This window comes from Pogoniulus pusillus, chromosome 9 (genome assembly GCF_015220805.1).
Source record: "Pogoniulus pusillus isolate bPogPus1 chromosome 9, bPogPus1.pri, whole genome shotgun sequence".
NCBI lineage: Eukaryota > Metazoa > Chordata > Aves > Piciformes > Lybiidae > Pogoniulus > Pogoniulus pusillus.
This window is the reverse complement of record NC_087272.1, coordinates 20,503,065-20,530,747: the sequence shown is the minus strand read 5'-3', so window position 1 is coordinate 20,530,747 and position 27,683 is coordinate 20,503,065. Positions and strand designations below refer to the sequence as shown.

General features: G+C 36.8%; 1 protein-coding gene across 1 annotated transcript in view; it reads left to right on the top strand.

The window, feature by feature from the left end:
* Window positions 1-27,683, top strand: part of SPOCK3 (SPARC (osteonectin), cwcv and kazal like domains proteoglycan 3) — a 349,520-nt gene that overhangs the window by 92,826 nt on the left and 229,011 nt on the right. The window contains exon 3 of the mRNA XM_064148791.1: window positions 25,219-25,330. The gene's annotated coding sequence lies outside the window, so the exon portion shown is untranslated. The remainder of the gene's footprint in view (window positions 1-25,218; window positions 25,331-27,683) is intronic.

Here is a 27,683-nt window from a genome sequence, read left to right as displayed (position 1 = left end):
GTTTTTCTGTGAGTGGCACAACTAGAGTACCTAAGTCAGTGATTTGATCCATGCCAGGGTACATATAATGAATCAGAATTTTGTGACTTAATGAATCAGAACCATAACCCCCCCCCCCCCCATATCAACTAGATAGCATATTGCAAAAAATGCCTGAAATGTAATTTTCATGTAAATTGCTCTTGTGAGTCTTCTTAGGTTGTGTTGGTTTTTTTTGTTTGCTTGAGGAGTGGGTGTTGTGATTGGGGTTGTTGTTGTTTTTTACCAAATTATCAGATAGTAGTGAAATAAATGGCAAGAGGACTATTCTCCAGCTACCTGCCCAGACTATAATCTGTGTTCCTATTTAAGTCCAGTTAACTAAATATGACAAAAAAGAGTAGTCTAAGCACTCGAGATCTTGCTTTCTAGGACAAAGTATTCTGTAGTTTTGTAGACACCTGTGAAGATGTCGTTTTGCTCAAGTTAAATGCCAAAGAGCTTCCTTGCTCAAATAAGTGGGAAAAAAAAAAAAAAAAGTTTGTTCTGCTATGTCATTGTAAAATGGAAGTCAAGGGACTCATTTACGAGCCTTGGGCTTTGGTTGTCAGCAAAGACTGTATATTAAAAAAAGGCTGTCCTTCCTTTCTATTTTTCTTCAAGATGAATACTTTATGTGACTGTGATCCTGACCAGGAGTGGCACTGTGCTCCTGACCAGGAGTGGTGCTGTGCTTTGAGGAGTTAGTGAGCTTGTGTAGGTGCAGCCCTGTGCTATGCTTCAAGCACATCCTGGTCCCCAGGCTAGTGTTTTGCTGTGCATATCCCTTAGTTGCTGGATAAACTTAGTCTGCAGGAAGCTCCTATCCAGTACTGATGATTACACACTCTGTGTGTCTTTGCATTTATATAGAAGGGCAGCAATGACTTTTCATGTGAAATGCTTTTTGTTTGACAGTAAAAATGAGAACTATGATGTTTGTCTCTTAAGAAAATCCTATAAGGACTCAAAAGACCTGAATGAGATTGCCTTACCGTGGATGGGATCTGCACACCATGCTATGTCCTGATTGGATGTCTGTTCAGGGCTGCCCAGCTCAGGGTTTCCAGCATGTGATGGACATAGGTTTGTTTATACTTGTTTTGAAGGGGTAATTAATTAATGCAAGATGATATTTTTCCAAAATTGATAGTTTATTAATTTTGATATTCAGAACTTTTGCCACCAGCAACCACTAATTTTAATAATAATAAGTTCTTGCACAGTCATGGAAACATTATACAGAAACATCTAGAAATAACTTGCAAAAAATATAAGCATTAGCTGAACTGAAAGAGAAGATTCTTGCAGACAAATACCTCTTGCAGTCAATATTCTGCTTATGACAGAAGGCAATGGTGAATTACAAAAAGGCTTTAGATATTTCCTCACAAAATAGTGGGGCTAACTACAGATTCAGACAGTACCCAAATGCCTTCAGGGAATTCTGTTACTGTCAGTCACTGAAACTTCTGGTTCTTCCTAGGCTTCACAGGCTGGGGGAAAGGAGACAGGCAGTCTTTGGCCTGGTCCTCTGGATGATCTGTGAGAACTTCCTGTCTTGGCAAGAGACTTTCAGGTGTAGGCAGGATGTCTTGCGATGTGCAGTCTCAGTGTGATCGATCTCATCCTGGCTATAGAGGCTGATCATGTGGAGGCATCCAGAGCCTGTTCCTGGCAAATTTGAAACAGTGGAGTTTCCAGGCAAACAGTAAGGCAGTAAGCAATGGCAGCAGGCAACAGCAGGCATGAATAGAATGGCAAAGCACGCTGCACTTACCTGTATATCTCCTTTTATCAATGTAGCCAAGACTAGTGGGCCTTTGGACACAGAATAGCCAATCAGAATGGCAGTTAGCCAAGACTGACTATATTAGGTGAAACCATAGGCTTGCCTTACCCAGATTTGGGAAAAGCATAGGCCTTGCACAAGGCAGGCACAAGCTGAGTCTGTGTACCTTGTTTACCACAGGACCAAGACAAGTCTGGGCAGACCAGAGTCCTTATACTTAGTGGCTCCAGGTTCTTTTGTCTTCTTTCCCAGTTGCTTCTCCCCAAAACAGAAGGAGGGAGAGCAGGAAAACATGGCTGGGTAAGCCAGGACACAGATAAGCCTATTTTGGGACTATCAGGCCTACCACGACAATACTATCCTATTATTGTTATAATTTTAGTTCCAATGACTGACATTTTAACAGATACTTTACAACAGAGTTGGAGTGATTTTTTTTTTATAATGAAATCATAATGAATCAGCATCTTCTACTGCAAAATATGTATGTAATCTAGAGAATGAAATCAGCTTTCTGAAATGCCAGAGGGATTAGATGTCTCTCACAGTGAGAGCTAAGGCATTGCTCTGCATACATTCCTTTTTGCTTTGAATTTCGAAGTTCAAATACTGATATGCTACATTGGTGTCTGATACTTTATTCTGACATTTCAAGTTTACTAGTAAACAACTTTTAAACTGAAGATTCGCCCTACATACTAAACATCAACAGTTTTCAAATAACCTTATTTCTGTTTACTAAGATAAGCTGCTTTGGAGATAAACTAGGTAAAAAAAAGTTTTAGAGGAAATTTTGACCAAGATTAGCAGCACCTTTTCTTGAGGCCTCTATATCAAAAATAGCTTTTCCAAACCACTTTAAGTGTGAGTAAAATAGATTTTGCTGTCACAGTTCAAGAAGGCAGTATCTAAAGTAGAAATAACATTTTAATGAGTGTTTTAAGGAGAAGATACAGCTGAATTTATAATGTATATTTTCAACATTGCTGTTGGAAGCTACTCTTATATCATCTTAATGAAAATTTTACCAGAGTGTTACACAGCAGTTTTTTATTTCCAGTGAAATTACAGGTTGGATTTTTCAATGTGGCAATACCTTCAGGAAAATGGAGCACTGAAAGTTAGCACCTGAAAAATACAAAGAAAAATTACAGCTAATTCTCAAAGGCAGGTGACCAGGCAAGTCAAGCAGAGTCAGCAAGACCTTAAACAAAATGTGAAAAAGCAATTCATTCCCTTTGGTGATAATATGCATGCATGTGTAGTACAGATTATCAGATTATCTGCTCTGGATAGCTGATTCTGAAGTATGGAGGCAGAACAAGCAGTGAATTTTGTTGGTCAGTTATGGGTCATTCTCATAGACTGATACACAGTTCTAGATGTGACTAAGTTATGCAAACCCTGGACAGCTACTGATGAAGAATTTAAGGGAAATTTTCCTGATTTTCTTCCTCATTCTTCATGAAGTTACCTTCAGTTGGGTGTTCCTGTTTTCTCTCACCACTGTTCAGGATGCACACCTTTCCAAGAGCCTGCTAAAGACTTCATTGACACAATTAAGACACTCTGAGTGAATGACATTATCCCACCTTTTCCATGTCTCTGATCATCTTCACTGGGTATCATCTTTCTCTCTAAGTAATGAAGGGCAGTCTTTTACATTTCCAAATCTGTTTTCTAATTACTGATATTTCTGATTTTTAATTCCTCAGAATTTCTATATTTTATCTTTAGTTCACCTATTTTTCTCTATTCTATAATATAACAGGACTTACAGAAACACTGTTTCTGTTACACTATTGCTTTTACAGGATATTAATCTTAACCATAATTAAGTCCCATTGGATTCTGACAGTTCATAATTTTTGACATTATTTGTGTCTTGAACTAATCAAAGTACAGCTAAACTAATCAATGAATGTAGATGTAAGTATCCAAATATACCTTTTTATATTGTGTTGAAAATGCATAGTGCCCTCTGCAGGGTCTTCATAGATGATATTTTGGTGTTGCTAGTGATACTATGAAAGCATCCAGTATCTATTGCTCATTTCTATATGTCTCCCTTTTGTCTGTCATCACTAAAAGTGCATACAGACAATTTCTATGCCATTTTTTTTTAGAATTTAAATTCAGATTAGCTCATTTTAAAGTTCTGCATAAAATATGCATTTTATATTGCTCATTTTTCCTCATTAAGAGATGACAAGATCAGTGTTTTTGTTTTGCCTGGTATTCTTTTCTAAAAATTCAATAATGGCTTCCAAGCCAAAGCCTGCCAGTTACATAATTTGTGTTGTACTGTTTAATGCTCACCATAGAATTATACAAGACATTTTAAGCTTCAGAGATCCTGCTACATAACTTCTTGCAAAGCTATTTTGGTTGTCACACTGGATTATTGAGAACTCCTAGCTTAGGTAAGCTTCAAACCACAAGGGCTGTACATACAGTCTATAGCCATATGTTGTATTAGTAGTTTCCCATTCATGATTTCAGAGTCTTTCTCAGTTACAGTTGCTTATCAGTGACGTTATGCTTGTTCCTTATGTCCATCCCTGTCCTTTAACATCCCCAGAAATAGTCTCAAATTCCCTATAAAGTTAGTATTTTAAGACTTTTCTCTTGCCAGTTTTGCAGTCTTTACTGGTTTTGTCAATGTAAACAGGAAGAGAACAAGTACTGATATTCAAGTCACTGTCACCCTGATCCAGAACCTTTAATCTTCAGCTTTATTAAAACTGAATATCTGATCTGAAATTATAATATTTCTTTCTCACTCCCTGTCAGTCTTTTAAAAAAATAATTCAAAGGAAAACAGGAAGGCTAGAAACAGATGAGTAATTATTTCAAATGGGTTTACAACCTGCTAGATGCAGTAGCCTTACTCTAGCAACAGTCTAAGTGAATGGTAATTTCAGTGATGTGAAAAACAAAGCCACTCTGAACAAACAAGTTTAATGAGTAATTCTCAGACCATCAGGTTTTATATAAAAAATAAGTCTTTTTTAGTCATGAAGATTGCATTCATTAAAATGAATCAGTCTGAGTTATGGACTTTGCCACTAAGGAAAATACAAAGAAAATCAATGTAATTTGTCAATTGTAAACAGCTAAATTTATATCACTGGCACCAAAAAACCCATGAGCTTCATTTTCCCATTCTTAGGTATAGCAACTTATTCAGTGATTCTTCACCCACAATCCTTCAACAATAACTGACAAACCAGCTCATCAATATCTAGTTACCAGCATTAATTTGGTTTACTGATTTACTATATCTTTGTAGGCTTCTCTGACCCTTACACCAATTCACATTTCTGTGACTCTTATACAACTTTTGCTGCTCTAAAGAGTACTTTTCATGTTCTATTTCTTAATATACTGTTTAATCTGGGTTACAGTGAGCTGTGGAAATTAAACTATAAACATTAAATTGTCTTGATAGGTCTGAATTGATAGGTCTACAACTACCTGAGGGGTGATTGTGGCCAGGAGGAGGTTGCTCTCTTCTCTCAGGTGGCCAGCGCCAGAACTAGAGGACACAGCCTCAGGCTGCGCCAGGGGAAATTTAGGCTCGAGGTGAGGAGAAAGTTCTTCACTGAGAGAGTCATTGGGCACTGGAATGGGCTGCCCGGGGACGTGGTGGAGTCGCCGTCCCTGGGGCAGTTCAAGGCAGGATTGGACGTGGCACTTGGTGCCATGGTCTAGCCTTGAGCTCTGTGGTAAAGGGTTGGACTTGATGATCTGTGAGGTCTCTTCCAACCCTGATGATACTGTGATACTGTGAATTGTGCATAATTTGTAACATAAACATGTAATTAAAATGTGGATCATCCTATTTACTGTCTAGAGGCCAGGGAAATACCATTCTAGAAAAGCATTTGTTTTCAGTCTAGGTTCAGGGACAGGTAACACTGTTGTCTTAGAAACTTCAGGTTTATTGTGCTTCATCTCTGTTTTTCAACACAAGTGGGAAAAAGCAAAGATTTACGTTTTATGAAACATGTTAGCAGGAGCCACACACTTAAAGGTTTCAAAGGCGTTTTTGTTTAGCATGTTATATCCATTACTGATGGAGATTTTCACATCTCCTACACTTTCCTTTGCAGTTTATTCTCACTGAGTCTGTGATTTGTCCATTGAATAATATCTGTTGGAGGTGTTTCAAGAATGAACACTTGCAACCCTTTATGAAAGACATCATTTGACATGCAAAGAATCTGTACTTATCACCTGGTTGTATTAGGAGAAAGTAAAGAATCAGATCACTTACATTCCCACTTCTAAATATTTAGTAAGATTTTTTTAAAAAGAAAAAAGGCAAATGTCATACACTATGGCTTTTGCAAAGCCATAACTTTTTGACACTTCTGTTACAAGAGATAAAGATACTCGTTTTTGTTATATATGACAAAAGTGCCTGGGATGGCAGAGGAAATAGAGAGAAGCTTTTGTAAGAAGAATGTGGCTCTAAATCCCTAAGCCCTTTTGCAGCTGCTGCACAAGTATGTGCAGTCTGCATTACAGCGTGATTAAGCAGCAGCACAAGCTAAGAATGACTTCCTGGTACCTCAGCCAGGGGTTTTCAGAGAGCAGTAGGAGCAGGAATCCAGTATTTCTCAACAGATAGCTACTAATAAGAAAAAAAGTGAAGTTGGCAGATGGTCATGATGAGATCCTAGGGTGACATATTATGTGTCTGATCTGTAACATTTAAATGCTGATAATACCATACATTTAAGCATACCTGCTGTGTTTTACTGGAAGCAATAAAGGTTATTGCTGTGAAAGTACTGATCAGGTCCAGTTAAATTTCATCTGGAAGATGTGCTAAGGTCATGAACTCTCCACCCATGCTTGGTGGGTTTGAAGGAACCATTAAAGCCAGAAAATAACCCCTCTCTCTTTTGACTCTCAGGTTAGAGAACACTTTGATTAACACAGGTTCCAAATTATTGCAATAGTCACTCCCAGTGCTAGGCTGATGAATCTGAATGTGGTATTTTGTCACCAAATCTTAAAGACAAATGGAAACATTTATAAATAAGCCATCGGGAGTTGCCCACTCAATATGATCACCACCACAGAAAACGACCTTTCATTTAGGTTATCAAGGGTTAGAAATCAGCAGTGGTAACATCTTGTGCCCAGGGAAAACAAGCTGAATTGCCATCTAAAGGAGTGAAGTCAGCTGAATCTCTTGTAGTGTGAGGATAAGCAATGACCGCACAACAAGTAATAGCTTTTGGATGTACAATACAGCTTCTGCTTGGTCCAGTGTGCTGCTGACAGAATCCTGGGTGTGGGTGTGGAGAGGAGATAATTTGATCAAAAGTCAGGATCCACAAGCAGCATTAACTGATGTAATGATACTGATGAGAAGAGACATGTAAACACTGATCAATAGAGCTAAGAGTCTGGCATTGTTTGTTTATAATTTGCACTAAGTTGCTTTATGTGTCTATACTTAAGAAATACTGGCTTTAGGCTGTATTACTGTAGAAATCTGCATTTTCTGTGGAACTATGCAGGTACTTATTTTATATATCCATTTCTCATGCAAGATGTTTGATGTCTCACTTTTATTAGCCATTAGGCAGGCTAACCATGACAGAAAGTGTCATTGCAAATGGGTAAGTTGAATCTCAAAAATAAACTTTCCTCTTGCACCCCTCACCCACCCTGAAAACACTTTGAAATTCATTTGTCTCAAAACTCTGGCATGTGTGTTTGTTTTGGCTTTCTGTTATTTGATTTCTAGCAGAACATTGTAAAGTTTGTGCAATTTTGGGCCTAGCAGTTAATGTGTCCCCTGCAGGCAGACTCCATACAAATTAGAAAGAAATTCAATTACTGAGCTACTGATAACTTATCGCAACAGAATGCAAATGGATTAGGATAGCTAAATGTTCACTTGCTTATAAATGTACCATTTAACTGGAAAACATGCTTTTTAAGAAAAACAACACCACAAAAAGCTATTCTCCCATTTTAGACTTTTAGGTTTTCATGCATTTCATATTAGATTGTTTAAAGAAAACTGTGGTAGTCTTTGTTAAAATAAATTAGAATGAAAACTGCAGAAATGGTTTTACAAAAACTGCAAATATATAAATTTATTATGTTTCACAAACAGATACAGTGGAAATGTTTCCTCTTTTAAAACTAAGAATGACCCTTTTGATAAAAATTATTACTCATTTTTTATATGTAGATTTGTTTTTCTAGAACATTATTTACCATGCTACAAAACTAAGACTTAATTTTATGTAAAACATCTGTATGTATGAGCACACACACACGTACATAAATTGGTCTGCAAATGGTGTGTGCTCCTCATTTTCACAGCCAGTGGAGGCACTATGTTTATTAGCTTACATAGTTAACGAATTAGCCAATGTTTCTCTATGGGCTTAGAGAACATTGAAGTTATTTATTCATAGTGCATGTAGTATATGTAGCTGTAGGCTCTTCACTGGTCCATTTCCTTGCAAAAACAAACCAGAAACTCCATATTTTGTTATATAGGAAACTGGCTGTCATAGTTTCAAGGGACTGGTTAGAGTGGAATTAAAACATGAAGACTAAGTTTACTGCTACTCTGTATCTCAAAACTTTTTATGCATTAATCTGAAGGGTTACTCATTTTTAAAAAGAAGAGAAATAATAGGGTTTTTTTTGTGTGCCTTGAAGAATCACACTCTGAAGTCATCCTGCCATCACTGCCAATTAAGTTAAATTAGTGCTGTATTGCAGAAATACATGCTAGATAACTTGTAACTTTTGTAGGCTGAAGGCAAGGAGCTACTTTATCTTCTTTATATAGAATAGTTATGCTAATTGAAATAACTGGGAAGAATCTGGATGCTTGATTACTTTCAGCGGACTTTAGAAGTAAATTTGTTAAGAAAAACTTCTATAAAACCGATATTCCTTCAGATCATAAACCAATTCTTCTCTATTCCATAACAGGAAAGACATTTAAATGGGACTTGTAGTTGTGGAGTGAGAAGGATGAGTTTCATAAAAGTGGTTTTATTAAATAAGGTTGAAAGAGAAATAATGAATGATGTATATTTAGTGTCACTAACATAGCATATTATTATTGGATTCTTTAGGGTGTGCAAAATGTGTTTGAAAACCAGTATCCTGAGATTGAGGCTTAGTCATGCAATGTATAGAGCTTTATAACCATGTCAAAAAAGACATTCATATATATTTCATTGTAAGTATAGAAGCATATCAGTTAGGGCTATAGTCAGGACCAATTGTGCAGTCTGCCTACATCTTATAAAAGCAGCAATGGTATGAAACACAACCAAACAGCTTTTAGAGGAATATCAGTGTGACTGAGAGGCTTGGTGAACAGTGCTGGTTGGGCTCTGCTGGTGAACCCAGATATGCAGCCTTACATGCCACTAGCAAAGACTACACACCCAGCACCTCGTGGCTGGTTTACTGCAACCACAGGCACAGCCAAGAGCCTGGTTTGTTTCAGTTATAGTGGCAAGTTCAGCAAAACCTGGCTGTCTGATAAATTCACTAGTCAGATCAGCAGAGTCATGACCGAGACTTATAAGTGATAGTGTACATGGTGACATTATCTTTGTCTATATTTACTTTCTTAAATTAGATGTTTCAGCCTACTAATGTTCTGTAGCAAGTATAGTCCCTCACTTTATAGAGGTGAACTAATGTTGAAACCAGCTAGAGTTTTCAGCAACAACCTTATGGTGGATTATGATCATGATACACATCATGGGACCAAGTTCTCGGGGCAGAAAAAGTTTCTACATGTGAATGAATTCTATGCTATGATATCAATAGCACATTTATGATTCTTTTTACTCTCACTTTAGGAGATTTTATGAGTTATGTAGTATGTTAGTTGCTTCTGAATAATAAGTAGCCTACTACCTTCACATACTCTTCTGCTAGTTTGATGAGTCTGTGAGGGAAGATACAGCTTAATATACACAGAAAAGCTACACAGTCAGTTTACATATTGAGGTGTGCTGGGGTTCTTTTTGCTTGCAAAGGTCCAAAATAGTAGAGATCCTTTTGTACAGAAACAAATAGTAGCAAAGATAGCAAAGAGATATTTCTCGAGTATTGACAGATTTATCAGTTGAGTAATTTCTGTTTGCTTGCTTTTCTCTGCATTCTCATTCTGTCATTTGTAGATTAGTGTGGTCTAGCTAGAGAACATTTATATACTTTCTGTTCTACTTTTTGGGTTCAGTGAGTGAAAACTAAAAACAGATCTGTCCTGAGGAATTTTTTGAAACTATCCCACAAGAAGTCTATTTCCTGGAGCTTTCTATAGTGTATTTTGCCATATAAACAAAAAAGGTACCTTTAGGCTGCACATAGCCTAAAAATATTCTCAACTTTTGATTAAGGTGGTATGTTCATGTCGTCAGTCATCTGTTTCTGTACTGAAAGTAATGTTATCAAAGCATACTTTGATGTTCACAATAGTATTACTAGTGAAGATGCCAATTAACATAACGATTTTACTACCTCAGGTAACTACAAACTATGATTCTGATTATTTGAATCTGGAATTGTTGAGCGGAGTACAAGATCTTGCCGTTAAAAAACAGCAGTAAAGAATCAGAGAATTGTGTTTTCTCGGCAGTCATAAGCAGATAACCACACTACTACCTTCTCTGATTTTTTTCTCTAAGTTAAATAGCTCCAACAGAAGACACACTGAAGTGTTGACAAACCAGGTGTAAGTCCTTTGCTTACGCCAGCTGTGGCTTAGTTTTATGCAACAGTGAAGTGAAGTTAAAAAGGAACAGTATTTCTGCTGAAAGAAGTTCTGTCTGTAGTTCCACTCAGAATCCAGTCAGTGTCAATTGCTTCTGTTTTCTCCAAAGGTACCTTCAGTAATGCTAATCAAGGCAATGCAACAAATCCCACTGCCAGGGATGATAAAAGCATTCTTTAGCCAACAAAAGGCAATATCTGATGCTGTGCCAAAACAAGATGTGCTTCTAATTATCGAAGTTTTCAATTGCTCTAATGCAGGAATTTGTTTTAAATGGGTGGATCTGAAAGTGCAACATTCTCACAAAAGGTCCTTTACTATGTTAAGATCTTTCCAGATACATTTGTTGGTCATAAAGACCTGATTCTATTAAGGAACCTCACTTTACCTTATAATGGCAAACAAATGTCAACTTTTTCTAAAGAACAAATATAATCTATCAAAACTTGCCAGTAAATAAAACCCCCAAATCTGTGATGCCTGTGGAAGTTGTAGATTTCACTAAAGGAAATCCACAAACACTACAAACCAACAGCTGTTCCAAGCTATTTATTAGAGTAAAATGTAAGCTTACATTATTACTTCGTTAAAATTTTCAGACATTTGAGTAATAAAAATCTTTGAAGTAAGGAAGGGGGAAATCCTGTGTGTAGAAAAACCTCTTTAAAACGGTATGAGTTGCAATGTTTACCCATCCTGCAGCATAACCTGAAAAGAAGGATTTAGGTATTTATAATGTGGGAGGGAAGCTAAAAGAACATTTGAATCCAGATAATGTATATCAATGCAAAAGAGAATGTAAGCAGAACTTTACAAAATAGAACACCACCATTACTTCCATGGAAATGTTTCCTTTTGGTCTTTTTTATGGCATCCTAACCAAGTAATGGTCTTCACTAACTGTGATGGATAGATGGGTGAGACTGCCTGAAGGAGCCTCTACAAAGGTGGAAAATTTCTCTTTCTTAGATGTTGATCTTCAACAGCTTCAGGAGATCATTAGAATACTTCCAAACTGCTACACAGATCTCTACAACAAGCATTTACCTCGCTGTTATATTTTTTTTTTTAACTCTAAAAAGCCAAGTGGTATAAGTGAAGGATGCAATATTGTGCTTTAATACTCAATATCTGATGCACCCTTGTAAAATGGGATGAAAGTTTCTTAATTTTCTCTTTATCCAAAATCCATCTCTTAGAAACACCTCAATCTTCACAAGGTGGGAAGAACAAGGAATAAGGACAATAGATTATTAATTATGTGGGGAATTGTTGTGCTGGGTTCATTAGGGAATAACTGCTAAGGGAGATGTGCTCAGGAATGCAGAGTAATTATCAAAAGAACCAATACTAAAAAAAAAAAAAAAACAACAGTACCAGGCTATTTACCAAGATAAACTGTTTCGGGGTAGATAAAAAAGGAAGTGTTTATCTAGTAATTCTCAGTATGAGCCCTTTCCCTGGAGGTTTATAACACACAAAGATCTCAGTAATAAAAGGCAATGTGACCTTTGCTCACCTTCTTAAGGAATCCATCTTTCCATTAAGCTGAAAATAATATCCAGATGTGCCCTATGATATTCACAGATGGATCAGTAATTTAATATATAAAAATAATATAAACAATAAAGCCATTAAATAATAATAATGCATAACTAAGGGGTGAATATAAAGAGGTAGCCTATGGAAGTAGGGAATGTATAGATTACAGATATTAAGAGATGTGAAAGGAAAGGGAAAAGTCTGTACTATAGGGGGAATGCCCCTTTAGTTAGTAAAGAAAGAAACTGAAAGTGAAATTAAGAAGAAAGGATGTAGTGATATTTCTGCATATTTATTTGTAAATTTTTTTTTGCATCTGTCTGCATACATTAAAAATAAGCTAATTGTGACCAGTAGGTTAGCGTGATCAGTCCAATAAGAAAGGAACATAGTTTCAAATAGGGCAAGAACATTTAGATCATAAGACTTCAAGGTAGCAAGACCTGATGAAATGCACTCTGGAGCTCCTAAGGAACTTGCCATAACCTCTGGTCATCATTTTGGGGAGCTAGTGGAAAATAGGTGAAAAACTAGAAAACTAAAGCAGCTGTAGTGTAGAACTCTCTGATATTGAGAGTCAGGTGGAGGGAATGTTACAGGTCTCTGATGACCAAATACTGTTGTTTTTTGTGCACTTAAAAGATACTTAACAAATTATTAAGCAACCTATAAATAAGTAAAAGCATGATCAATTAATTCTTGAAAAATTCATCTGCTTTTCTTCCTTTATATAATCATTGATCTAATAAAAACAAGAAAAATAATAGACATTATGGACTTTGACATCTTCATAATAAGAGTAAATTAATATAGTCAACAGTAAAATTACTCTTTTGTGGAGCAATGAGTCTATAAACACTATATAGCAGGGAAGAAATTAACTCCAGGAGCCGATAGGAATATGAAGCTGTGAAGGGACTCATCTGCAGTAAGGGCAGAAGACTGGGAAGAGAAGCAAGCCATCTAGTAAAATCTAGTCAGTAAGTAGATTGGGTTCCGAAGGAGGACATGTGCTGACTCATGGAACAGAGAAAACGTCAATTTCTCTCAAAGCAGTGATTTGCAAACAAAGCCAGTATGTGTCCACAACGGGCGCCTGTAGGCAAATTTCTGCTCTGGGACAGGGTAGCCCCAGAGAGTAAAGGTTATCCCTTTACATACATTGCTACATTAATCCAAAGTGTGATAGCTCATTGGGGTTTTTTTTTTGCTGAAGGTTATAGAAGGTCTGCTCTTTATTCTCAAGAACAGCCATGGCATTGGCTAGAATTAAACCAGAAATACTAATACATAACTGTGGGCCAACAACAATGACTTGATGCCATTCACCTGGCAATAGTAAGGACAGTGGAACAGACACCAACTGAGAGTAAGGACTGGAAGACTAAAGGCCTGGGCTGGCTGAAATAGTATTGAGAGGTGGCCCTGAAGAGTCCAAGAACTTTGCCTTAAGTAAACTGCTTAGGTATGTACTGGGCTCTACATGGGGCGACCTCCTTGGTGCTTTTCCCAAATGTCAGGAAGCTGGATTGTTCTTATATGTATTAATTTAAATGCAAGCAACACTGGGGAATTAGTAGTGCTGTGTTAGAAGTGAAAGTGATTGAAACACTGTATCTTTGCTGCTCCATGAGATGTCCTAATCTCTTATTGCTATTAATGGGTAGAAATAACTGTTCTAGCTGATGTGTCTTGAGGGATTTACTCTGAAATACTCCTAGGCTAATATTATTGTCATTTATTGCTGATATATTCAGAAGTGTAATTTGTTTAAACATGAGTTCATTTTATTTAATGTTTTGTTAATGGAGTCAGTTTACTTTAGCTCACCAGTAGTGTTCTAACCTGAGACCTCCCTTTGTGATTACAAACTGTTCTTCATTTTGCCAGCAAGTTCTTGATTAAGTGCTAACCCAAATTCTGTTGTACAATAACTCATTTAGAAAAAACAAACCCACAACTCCGTTACTTGAGGCCTTGTGAGTTCAGACTTCAATATGAAAACAAGAAAATGACTATGTCTTCAAGACATGGCTGTGATGCAGAAAGTGCTATGTCTTTGACTTCACCCCAATTTTTCACTCTTTTCCTTGCTAAATCACTGAGGGGAAAAAAAAAAAAAGCAGCACATTATTTAGGCACACATATCAGAACAGAACTGAAGAATCTTTACGTAGAACTTCTTTAGACTTGAGGTACCTGGGTCCAAAATGGAATTCCAGAAATTACTGCAGATTGGGCTGCCTAGTCACAATAAAGGAAAACATACAAAAAAAAACTCCAAGCAAAAATAAATGTATGTCTGTAGTATGCCACAACTTGGAGGGTTTGGATTCTGATTTGTGTTTGATACAAGTAAATGAGCAACCCCAGGGCTCCCCACCCCCCTAAATCATGTATCAGCTAGTCTGCAGTCATAAAGCAAAGCCTCTTAGTGTGTTACCTAGCAGACAGGCATCATTATGCATTGGGTTGGAAAAAAACATACTCTTACTCGTTTGTACAAATGAGTGAGCTATAATGAGTGGATACCAAGACCTGCATACCAAAGTCAGGTATCTAAGACTTGAAGAGAGGCAAAGGAACTTCATAGCTTTTTACTTGACTGAGAATCTATTCTGAACACAGCTCCCCTTATACCATTTTTTTAATGTTGTCCATCTTAAACACAAAAGGGCTTTTTTTGCATCATGTGTAATAAAACTTTAAAAAAGAAAGGATTTCACTAAATCCTGCACTGATTTTATTTCTAGAAGCATAAATGCATGGTAAGAATGTAAATATGAAAGAGAGTTGGGTTTTTTTTTCCCATTTACTGTGTCTCGGGTCACATTTAAATGTGGAAGAGCAGTGTGAAGGTCTTGTGAGGATAAATACATCCATCTAGTGTGATGTTCAGATACTGTAGTGATGAAGGTCTTAATACAACTAAGGTCTTCTCATGTTCTCAGCAAATGCAGCCCTGTTCATATAAGTAAATAGTGTCAGAAGCTAGCTGTTTACAGTAGAAAACAATCTGTGGGGATCCTAGGAAAGTCAACGTGAACTTTCTGAAATAAGATGCAGTTATTCCAGTAACTGAGTAAATATAACTCTTATTATACACAAAATAAACATAAAATACTACCTAAGAAATGCTTTTTTGGTACCAAACTGAGCTCTTGTGTAAATATTTCCAATATGCCTTGCTTTCTTTTCCTTTCCTTGGTGCTTTTTTTAAATGTAAGGCACTAAAGAGTCACATTGATAAAGAAAACACATTCAAGAGTGTATCATAAATACAAAAATACATGGGCATTTTATAATAGTACAAAAACTTTGATAAGCCATTTGAGTTTGCAGTGAACATGAGTATGGTAATGCACATGGTTTAATCAATACACCTTTCAAAGGAGCCTCATTTGAGAAAATGCAAAAGCCATATCTTGCAGTCAGTAATAAATATTTCATTAAATTATCTCTAATTTAACTTTCACTCCCATTGGCAATCCTCTAGTGGTACATACTTTTTTCCTTTTGATTTTATTGCCCTGGTAACATGCAATCATCTCACAGCCCTTTACTTTCTGATCTATGGTGTATTGCCTCCCCTTAGATTAATCTCATAGTTGTTATCTCATTTGAGAATATAATATTTGACCATCTAATCATCCTAAGGCAACTTCAGTAGAATAATATGGGCTTACATCTAGCACCCAGAAATGTTTCTGAAACAATGAGAAAGTGATTTGACAAAAAAATATGATCTAAATTATTCCTTTTATGCGTGAAAATGCACAATGCTTTTACTGACATAATTAAATTGACTTTGTATCTGACTTTTTAATAATGAAAGAGTAAATGCTAGAGTGTTTAGATGGCTTGCTGTGTTCATTTAAAGCAAGGAATTCAGCAGTACCTATCCAGACATTTACTTTTCTTGTGGAACACAGTCATAATAAATTCAGTGCCATAGCTTTTTAGAGTGGAAGATTTCATAGGATTTTGTTTTCTAAGTGCTCTTTTTCAGTGCTTGCATGTGTACATATTAATTGCCATGAAAAGGAAAAGTTCAGCTTGTCTGGCTATAGGAAATAGTACATTGAGATTTCAAACTTGTCAAGTTGCAGGTTTTGGTAGATAAACAACAAATGCTTTCAAGGCTGTAATATGTTTTCTGTGCAAATAGTAAAGTTCTCTAGGTGCTCTCGGAAATCAAATTTAGACTTTGCAAATGAATAACTCCTAATCCTGATGCAAATTTTTTGACTGGCAAGTAAGGGTTACTGGATTTTTTTTTATGACTATTATAGAATTTACACTTTGTGAGGATGATTTTGTTGCCCATCTAAAAGATAAAAATTCTTCAGAAGCCTGTGTGGAAATCAGTGTAGATTTTTAAGGAATATTAATATAGTGTCAAATAGGGTTTCATAAGGTTTGTCTACAAATAGGACATGGGCACTAGCAATTTAAGTCCAAATAATTTTTTTAAGCCAATTATCAGTATGAAAAGAATTGCCAAAGAGATTGCTGCCTCTGCTAGCTGATTTTCCTCCTTGTGTGTCACAGTTAAGCAATGTTATAGGTTATATGTCATCAGTAATCTGAATTGACATTGATGTTTACCTCTAAAGGCTTAGCTGCTTGCTTTTGTTAGTGAAAAAAGATCCTTGTTTCGTTTAGACTGAAGGGTAACTTGCAGTAGTTAAGATATATGTTTAGTTCTTTATAAGTAATCTGTTCACTATGAGGCTTCATTTCTCATTCCTGCATGTTACTCAGTCTCAGCTTCTTTGGATACTTGACTCATTCACTAGATATGATCCTTCTTCTCCAAAAGTATGCCAGTAGCTTTCCACATTGCAACCTACTGCTTTCTGGGATTTTTAGTTTATTTTTAAATTAGCAAAAATTCAGGAATGTCAAAATTTTCTATACCAGGTATATATTTTGACATAATCTGAGTTGTTGAGGCATGCACATTTGTTCTCTGCATAAATCCCAGGTAGAAGACCTACAAAAAACAAACTTCTGCCTTTTTCTGCTGCCTTTTCACAAGGCCCTCAGCATATGTGCATAGTAGCAGTGCAGTAAATGACAAATCCTTCTTAGAGTCACCTAGCTCTCTCAGGAAAGGTATGACTCACATTTACTTATTATTCAGTATTGTAATACAGGCCAATTGTCTTCTTATTGTAACAGTCTGGGGGCTGTAGCACAGAGGATAGACAAATCTACTTTTTTTTTTTTTTTTCAATGGAGTTTCATATACTCACTATTGTCAAATAATGGACTGCAGTATGACAAAAACTATTTGTTATGAAGTATCCAGCCATCAAGATGCGCTGGACTGAAGATACTCAAGAATTTACACCAACTTCAGTTGCCATATGGTCTTGGGTTGGGGTTTGTTTGCTTGTTGTTGGTCGTGTTGTGGTGTTTGTTTGCTTGTTGGGTTTATATTTGATTTTGTTGTTTGTTTGGATTGATTGGTTGGTTTGGTTTTGGATATTTGGTGTCTGAAGCTCACAACAGAAGCTTTCTGAGTCTGGAGGTGCAGTACAGATCTTCTCAGCCCTACTGCCTATGAAACACTCAGTTTAGTGAATTGGTGCTAGGTCCTACAGTGAGACTGCTATCACACAGCTATTTTTACCAGGGCTTGTTCTCATACTGCTGTAACATCCATTTGCCATTTAGCTTGTTGATTAACTGTTCATCTTCTTGGGAGAAGAATACTAGACATTTTCTTTTGGAAAAAGGGCAAATGAAAATTCCATGCCCTAAAAACCCTGAAATGTGCCATGGTTTAATTTGGATTCTATAAATTCTAGAATGTTGCATCAGTAAATACAATAAACTTGAGACATCTATTCTTTTGTAACATAATTTGAGATCCTAGTAGCTTCTAGAAAGATGTCTTTAGTGTTATAACTCTGTTACCCAAATTAGGTTGTGTGTGCAATGCAAATGTAAAAGAAACTCAGAGCATACCCTCCTGAGCAAAGGAAAACGTTTGATTATCTGTTTTTACAGCTGCTTGTGTTTGTGGGGAAAAAATAGTTGTTTATCTTCAAAGGTAATAAAACACTGTGTCAATTGGCAGGAATAAAACCCCCATAGATCTGTCCTAGGGACTTTGCAAAGTACATTGAATTAAGAAACTGAAAACATGCCTCTAGACTACAAATAGAGTAAATGAAACATTATACATCTAGAAAATAATAATGCAAACTGCAGGAATGATTATGTGAAGAACATTAAAACTTTTCTTGTACATAGTGTAACAAAATGAGAGAATTTAGAGAATAAAGCTGCCTTCATAATCACAAACATACTCACACCTTGAGTACTGTGTCCAGTTCTGGGCCCCTCAATTCTAGAGAGATGTTGAGGTGCTGGAGCATGTCCAGAGAAGGGCAACAAAGCTGGTGAGGGGCCTGCAACATAAACCCTATGAGGAGAGGCTGAGGGAGCTGGGGTTGTTTAGCCTGGAGAAGAGGAGGCTCAGGGGTGATCTTATTACTGTCTACAACTACCTGAAGGGACATTGTAGCCAGGTGGGGAGTGGCCTCTTCTCCCAGGCAACCAGCAGTAGAACAAGGGGACACAGTCTCAAGTTGTGCCAGGGTAGGTATAGGCTGGATGTTAGGAGGAAGTTCTTCCCAGAGAGAGTGATTTGCCATTGGAATGGGCTGCCCAGGGAGGTGGTGGAGGCACCATCCCTGGAGGTGTTCAAGAAAAGACTGGATGAGGCACTTAGTGCTATGGTCTAGTTGACTGGCTAGGGCTGGGTGCTAGGTTGGATTGGATGATCTTGGAGGTCTCTTCCAACCTGGTTGATTCTATGATTCTAAATTGCTGATTGCTTTGAGACTCATTGCATGCTGCCTCAGTGCACTGCCATTAAAATTATGGACTTGTGTTTTCTGTGTGATACACTCAAGTCCAAAGTATTGCAGTTCATATGTTGAGTTTCACCACTTACATACAAGATGTTTTCTAATAAAAGAACTCTGAAATTCCCAAAATGTCTGGTGACACTGGAGGTACTGTTTGTTCTTCTAGACGAGATGCATAGAGGAGTGTCATTTTAGTTTTCAGACACTGCAGGGAAGAGAGATCATAGGTTTCTGATTTTTCTCTGGTGAATTATTTACATTTGTCCTTGCACTGGAAATGGAATTAAAACATGTCAGAACATAAGAGGCTGCTGGAGGCATTTTTCACATTATTCCAATCCAGAACAGAAGACATTTCTCTAACAGGTGGGCATTTGGGAGATTACAGTCTCTTCATGCTCCGTTTGTGTGGTTTCAGGATTACTTTTCTGGTCTTATTTCTCAAAAATTTATTTTTAGGGTTTTTTTGGTACTAAAATAAGTAATATAAAAACTTCTATATTAACACAAAGTCACTCTCAGTTATTACTTTTCTTGGAGCCAGCCCTGCTCCTCCTAAAATCCATTTCAATAGACACATACTTTGGAGATCTAGTTATAGTTCACATGTGTGAAGCAGAAGGTCTGGAATATATGTAGACTTTGGAATAGGGCTTACAAGAGAGATCTGGATGAAAAAATAAAGCACTTAAATTGTTTACCTTGTGAAAGAAATTTAGGTTATATGTATGATATCACATTTATAATAATAACCTCATTAAGTTTAGCTGTTAGGTGTCACAAAATATAACTTGCTCTCTTCCTGAATACTTGACTTACATCTTTCATTCAAGGAGTTCCTGGCTTGGGGCTCTGATCTTGAGAGTTTGATAAGCCTCACATACTTGCATTGGTCAGCCTCTGTAAAGCTGGAAGCCAGGCTCTGCTCAGAGCTGAAACAACCAGGACATAGAATTCTGATGCTGTGACAGACAGCCAGGATCACAAAGGCACACTGGTCAGAAAGTCTTTAAGGTGCTTGTAGTCTTGGGGTCCCAAATGTGATTCACTTCTCTTGGAAGAAGGCAACTTAAAAGCCTGTAAGTTCCAAAGAATTGCTTAACCTGTCTCCTGAAGTGATTTTAAAACAGCAGCCGCAGCCTGGAAACCAGGATAGCGTATGGCAGGAGGGGAGAACTTAAGATAGTCTCTGACGAAGCCTGCCTGAAACTTCCTAAGTTTGCCAGAACTTCATGATCTAATGAAAAGGTCATTGCTGATATATCTGAATTGTATGGAATACTTTTACTGGAAAGTTCTCAAATGCCTTGATTAAATGTACTTAACTTATACTAACTACTCTCTAGGGTTTCAGTCCAAACTCAATTAAAAAGTCAAGAATATCCAGGCTCTTGCTGTAAACATTGGAACTGGAAAGTGAATTCAGATATTCAGAGCTCACAATTTCAAACTGGAATTAAAAAAAATTACACTGATGATCAAAATAATCTTTTTTCTCTTTCAATTTTTTTTAAATGATAGCATGCATGCACTTAAGGGAGCATAATGAGGAAGATAAATTAATGCCTCCTGATTCCTAACCTCTTGTTCCATTCATTATCCTTCTTTGATTTCCACTAAATATAATGATCCCCCCACTACCAGATATTTCTTTATTAAATTCCTTTCAGGGGGCAGATAAGAAAAACCAGCATAAACCACATCTCAAAATGCTGGAAGTTCTGAAGTAATTATCGCATTTTACATATCATACAGACATACTGACAATGTTAATTAGTGAGAAAGGCTTGATTGTTCTTTAATTACTCTGCCAAGAGCTGGTACAAAACATGAAGCCACAAATTATGTGACATATTATGAGTGGATTGGTTTTAATGATATCTTCATGTACCAACATGCATATTTCATTATTAAGCTTTATTTATTAGCATTTTAACATGGCCATTAATAATAAAAACATTGAGTTATGCACATAAGAAAATTATTACTGCAGAATTTTAAAAGGCACTTGATGTGATGGTGCCAAATATCAGCAGCAGGACAGGGTGTGCATCTCCTGTCATTATGTATTTTATTAAATGACTCCTTATTGAAAAATATGCAGTCTGTGGAACAGAGTGTACCTCTCAGAACATGCCCTGTTGGGTAAAGAGTCAAATCTGTCTCATTTTCTGTGACACTGAAGATCTGGATTTCTTGAAAAACTTGTGTTTGACTTTGGGGAGGATTTGTTTTCCAGGTATAAGATATTTTTTCTGCCTTTGTAGGTTTAAGGCTGAGATGATAGTTGAATATAAGTCCCTGATTTCTACACGCTCTATTATGCATAAAATGCAAAGAGTGAGTTTCTCAAACTGTCTTTCTAAGAGAAGATTGGACACCCATTGACTAAAACAAATCTTATCCTTTCTTACATTGAATACATTTTCAAAGCAATGCTATACTACCTTGAGTAAAATGACTGTTGCTGCTGACTGATAACAAGATAATGCTAGCTTAATTTATTATATTTGTTTATTACTGCCATATTATGAAGATGACATTTATGTATTGGCTTTCATTTGAGGAAATAATTTCTACATTCAGGAAAAAAAAAAAGAAAAAAGGTTATTCTCTCAATTGAGAAGTTCTGTTGCTCACATATGAACAAACACTCTTTATCTGCACCATGTTTTGTAATGTATAATAGGAATGGCCATATGAAATCATAAAATTTTGCATCTGCCTGGTGGTGGGACAGTCACTTATTTTCTGTCATTTATTCATTCTCCTTTAAAACCAAAAAAGGGAGATGAAGCATTTAAATTAGATTTTATAAAGAGGAAAATCCATCAATACCCATTATGTAAGTATGAAAACTATTTGGCTTACCATTTTTATCTCCAGTTTTATAATACTGACATTTTACAGAATAGTTTTCAGCTGTAATATCTCTTTCTACCTATATTCAAGTGCACCTGTGTCATGAATAAATAAAAAAATCTATTGTAATCACTTTTCCATAATACCTATTGCCCTGCAAAAATGTCACATTTCAATTTGCTAAACACAATAAAAAAATCTAGGAGAAGCAGATGGTTTGGCATTTGAGAGAGATCATTCACAGGATTGCCTTGTTCAGTTCAAAAAGATGCCTTGTCCATCCCAGTGAGGGGTTGAGACTACTGTAGGGGTGATGGTTTCTGTAGGACTTCTGCGCTCACTCTTGGCAATTCATTATGCATAATTATTCATAATCACTTCCAAAAGAAATCTTCCAGAAGCTGAGATGTCACTTTCTTGAAGGAAAACAAATTACTTCCATGCTTTAACACTGTAAAGAGAATGGATTTTAAACAGAGATATTAGAATAAAGACACCCCTTAGACCAGAATGTCCTTCTAATTTTCAAAAGGGAAAATCCTGATCCAGTACTGAAAAAAGCCTGATGTATAAGATCTGTAAAACTGTCTTCTAGACTAAAAGAGAATAACTGAAAGCTTTAAGGCAGAGAAATGACTGGCTATAAGGTTGTGTTTTAAGCATATTCCTAGGTGTTCCCAAGAACTTTAAGGCCGAGCTGAATTCCCCCCCCCACACACACTTTTATACAGTTCTAGAGAAAATGCAGTGCTTTAGAGGAATGGATACTGCGAGAAGCAGCCTCTCTTTGGAAGCTTTTGTGTATAATTAATTAATTGAGGGCTTTCATTTTGCATTCATCATGTATGGATAGAAAGCTGCTGTTCATCTTTGATTCTGAGATTTTCACTCTCTTTATGACTCACCTTTTCTTTGCAGTGGGAGAGAACAGCTCATGGTCCATAGTGCCAAGTGAGAATGAATGCATTAAGAAAATTCTGAAGGTGGCTGCAAGTGCTAATGATTTCCCATTGTTTCTCTCTGGAGGCTGAGGCTATTTATTTCCTGCCAGTTTAGCTTGTCTGTTTTCAGACAGTGCAAGCCTTCATTGAAGTGATGGGGAAAATGTTTCCATTAGGAACAGGAAACAAGTAATTTCTGCTAACATAATTTAGTCTTTAATTATTTGCTCATGTATTATTTTTCCAAAGCCTCTCTGCTTACAAGAGCACAAATACATGGCATTCATTTAATGATCAGCTTTGTGTCTCATAGTTCTGTGAATGACTCTTTCCTGATTTATTAAATACTGTGTTCAAACTATGTTTTGAAGACAGAAGAGGGAGTTTCTTTCTTTTCATCTGTCACTAGCCTGTCCTCTTCACACAAAAAAATACGTATTTATGCAACATTTTGTGACATAAAGTATATGATTTTTTCATATTTTACAGATGTGAAACTATTCAGTCAAAAGGATCCATTAAAACTGTGGCTGAATAGTTTAACAAATGTAGGGCAAATCTTCCCTTGTACCGAATGTTTCCGGGAAGCCCAGACCCCAGTTCCTGTATCTTCAAGTGGTACTATGCAGGTGCAATATCAAAGCAGACACACAGACAATTTCACTCTCAGGAGAACTTTAGCCCAAGTGCTTGTTTGGTAAAAATGAATCTACTGTTAACAAATGTATAAAGAAACATTGCCACAAAAGGAAGGCCAGATAAAATTCAGCCATAGTATATTGTCTGATTGTAGCCAGCTGTCTAATAGCACAGATGTGTCAGCTACTCAGGAGGTTTACTGCCCTCAGCTGCAGAATATACTGATTTTTCTTCATTGAAGTGGTATAAGAAGGTAGAGGGAAGGAAAAAGGGAGCTAAAGGTAAGAAACAAAAAAATCAAATGGTACAAGTCTATAGGAAACTAGTGTTTATTAGGATGCCTATAATCAAAATAACTTATTCAACTGGTCAGAAGGCCCTTGGTCTTGGTTTATATTGAAAAAAAGTCAGACTGTAGAGACATTGAGGGCAGGGTGCCAATATCATATATTTTACCTAAACGCTGTCTTCTTTGCTCCATCAGTCTCCTACTTGAGTGATTTTCTGACTTGGAGTTTTGTTACCAGATTTTTCACTAACCCCATATATGCTGTGTGCTAGCAAGGGCAGTGTACTATGCAAGAACATGGTAATAGAAACTTGAACTGTTTGTGTTAAAAGTGTGCTGCTGATGATAAAGTTTGTCATTAAGATAAAGTGAGAAAGCATATGCGTACTGTATTCTCTAGGTCTTTATGTAGTGACTAGGTTGTTAGCTTCCACATTTACATAGTTTCATATTCTGATGTTTCTTCCCTTGTTAAGAAAGCTATTTTCAAGTTCACTGAAACATCCCACACCTGAATAATGTGCTACAGGGATTTCACCTCAGGCCACCACCATGAGAAATTCATGAGATGCTTGAAGCTCTGTATCTCAAGGTGACTTGGAAAATGTCTCCATTTGATTTGGAAGCATCACTTGCCTGTTTAATACTTTTAATCTGTGTGTTTACTAACCTCCCAATATACACAAATCCATGGCAGCAAAATCTGAAATTTAGTGGGCACCACAATGGCATGATCAGTTGTAGTTACACAAGCTGAAGGTAGTAAAACTGAAACAAATCCAAGCCCCATCACAGCCCCAGGAGAGATAAGTGAGATTTATACATTTGAGACTGCTGAAAGGAAGCTGCATAGTAGCTACTGTGTGCAGTCATAAATTTGTAATGTGTAGCTATTGTGTCTGAGGGGATAAATATTCAGTACCTGTTATTGCCTGATAAATTCATACATATGGATGGATCCATTTTATGTGATAATTAGAGAATCTAGTTTTAGCATCTGCTTTTACCTGATAAACCAACTTTATTATTTTAAATAAACAGAAAGCAGTAATTCATGTAATACAGGCACCATGAAGATGTGAAACAAAACCATCAAAGAGGAGGGAGGAAAGGGGTATGCCTCAGATCCTCATCCCCTGTTAAGCAGAAGGCTATGCAAACAAGAATTACATGAGCTTGCTTTCTGTATGTTCTATTGGAAATACTCCTGCCTGCTTTCAGAGTACATTTTAAAACCTTTGAACAAAGTTTCATTCTGAGTAATGTGGAATTAAGTCCAAACCTGGCCATACCAAATATGACTATTTTCTGGAACAATTCTGAGTGCTTATCAGAATAACTGAATTTTATAATTCACCTATGACAGAGATTTCTTCCAAAGTATCTTAATAATTAATTGTCATAAAGGTTAAATAACAGCCAACAAATAAATAATAACAGAAGTAAAGAATTGCTATTTTACATTACAGCTTTAGTGCCTGCACCAAGTGCAAGATATTTGAAGTCCTTACCTTCCCTCCCAGCAGAGGTGGTAAGAGGAACTAATCTGAACTGAAGATCATTTCCTTCTCTGCTGATAAGGTAAGAATCAGTTTGAGAAGGTTTCAGAGCCTTTAAACTCCTATAGCAATTTGTCAGGATAAGTAATTTACTGTTGCTTTTAAGTTCCAGGTGGCCCCCCAAAACACAGAAGTATTTTAGTGAGAAAATAGAGAATAACATCTTAAATAAATCAGTATTCTCTGTATGTTGGAAAAGTAGAGCGAGGAACACAGTGATCTCAGAAGTGTTTTGCACAGAATGAGTCTGTGCAATGTTTTAATCTTTTTAGGAAAGATGCCCAAATTTTTGTCATGTAGAAAAGCATTATTGTACTGCTGGCATTCATGCAACCTTCCTTTGAACTCCTATTTTGGCTGCCACTGTTTCAGTTTGCTGCTGCTACTGCTGCCTTCTCATGGACCTTTTTACCGAGCAGCAGTTTGCACACATTTCCTTGTGCCTGATGTCCCTTTTACTTGTCCTCATCACGCAGCTGATCACAGCTCTTTATTCCTGCTGACAGAACCTGGCAGAGGGTCTGTCTGGCATAAAAGCCTTTGATTCTGAGTGGCAAGGCATGAGAGTTGAGTTTCACAGGGGGGTTGAAGTACTTATTTACATGGATCAAGAGAAATAAATGCACCCCACACCTGATACTCATAGGTCAAGGTCAAACTCGTAAATATCTGTAGAATAAATTTGAACATGACTCTTTTACCTTGATTCTTCAAAGGGGTTGAAGCCACTGGTAGAAATAAGGTATTTCATAAGATGTGAAGGCAAATTAGCCTTTCTTTCATTCTCTGACAGAATAAATGTGTTTGCTTATCTGAATAAATAATCTATTACTTTAAAAGTCCTTCATAACACAAATATGAGGATAACTTCTTTGTCTTACTAAGTGCCATTCCACAGCAAAGACATTTTTACAACATCTCTTCCTCAGCTATGTGGATCATTCTGTGACACTTTCTCCCTATCCTTTTATGTGGGCAGCCCAAGGAAACAAGGCCAAAGCAGAGGTTTGCCATTTTGTCTGAGCGACAAATCCCTCAGAGTCCATTGCCAGCTGAAACATAATGGTTCTGTCTTCAGGCAACTCAGGATTTCCTTACATTTATATTCCTTACAGTTATAATTAACTCCCTGATGATTCTGCCAGCTCTCTGTCACACCAAGCTGGCCTTATGTGAGATCCCTCAAGGCCATTCCAGCAAACTGCGGGATGGAGCTGGGCAGATTGAGCAAGCTGCAGCACCTCACCTTTCTAATGAGCATTACCTCACCTTTATAGATGCTGCAACTGAAATACAAGATGTGACAATATGTTCTCCTTTATTAGCAATAATTGAAGTGTGGTCCTTATAGAATTAGTACTCATCTTGTTCATATGCAGGATCTGCATCAATAAACAAACAAAAAAGAGTGAGTATTGATAAAACTCATGAAAGATAGAGAAACGACATAAAGAAGCAGGTGATTCATGTGAATTTGTGCCTGGGTAGTTTACTGGAACTATATACAGCTTGTATATTTAAGGACAAGGAATTCAGTCTGTATCTACAAATGAAAGCAATTACTTTGAAACCACCTAGGTTTCACAGGGGGGCTATGTTGATGCCTTAGTGTGTATGGGAAGTGTGCTTTCAAAGCCAGTTTCCCAACAAGCCCATTTTCCTTTAGTTTGTTTTGTGAGGCATCCAGTCTGAGAGACCAGACTGGATATAGTTCAAAGGAAAAGTGTGCAGTGTGGTCACACAGATGCATGAGAGTTCCCTGTGTGGAATGATAGCAAAAGGGTTGATTGGCACTGTCCTTGATGTATAAACACAGTATGTAGAATAAGAGAACATCTTGCCAGCAGGTAAGTATTTTTTTGTGGTTATGTGACCAGGATGTCTCGTACAGTTCTAGCATCCACAGTTTCAAAGGACTAGAAACACACAACCATGAATTATGAAGCTGATTCAAAAAGATATCTTAGAACAAGACACTTCTGTAAAATGGTTGGGTGAGTTTGTGTAGGGTTTTTTAAAATGTTTGTTTACTGCAAATTTGAATCTTCAAGAAGATTATGGCTTAAGAAGCTTTTTAAGATACTTAGTAAAAGGTATCTGGAAGATAGAAAAATGTAAATTGGTGACCCCATAACTTTTTTATTTTTCTTGGTTTTTTTAGTGTTGGGAATTATTTTTTGAAATGAGCATTTTTGGAACAGATTAATTTTACATTTCTTGATGTCCTCAGATCAAGACTGAACCATAAGCTAGATACAGACTGAAGACAATCCAGCTAAGCATAAATTCTTGGTCCTACCAGGAAGAACTATGCTACACAGTGGGCTGAATGAAATAATATCAGAAAAATATACCTTTCTGACCTTAAAGTTTGT